We start from the raw sequence: 443 nt of genomic DNA on the forward strand, positions 1-443 counted from the left end.
ATTTTCCTCTGCATCTTGACCTGGAGATATCAAATGGAATTCAGTGTTTTGCTAACTATAACCTGTGATAGTGGCGGTAAAAACACAGCTCACTGCTGTAAGATTCACACAGCTCTCCTTCACCAATATTAAATAGGATGCTATGCTATCACAAGTGCCAGTGGCGGTTCTTTAATGCGGGGCGCTGGGGAGCCGCCCCCCTAAATGCGAAATAATTATAAAATAAAAATTGTTTACTCGTACAATGCGCCTGGTAGTCTGCCAGCGCCTGTCAGCATTCATTAAAAAATTGGTTCCAAAATCAAATTGTATTTGGTTATCATGTTGGTCACATGATAAATTTCCAGTTTAAAGAAAAAAAAAATTATTGATTATTGATACTACAATACATTTTGTATAGAAAAACATATATTACAGTTGATCACACTGAAAAATCATTTTAA

This window comes from Anguilla rostrata, chromosome 17 (assembly GCF_018555375.3).
Source record: "Anguilla rostrata isolate EN2019 chromosome 17, ASM1855537v3, whole genome shotgun sequence".
NCBI lineage: Eukaryota > Metazoa > Chordata > Actinopteri > Anguilliformes > Anguillidae > Anguilla > Anguilla rostrata.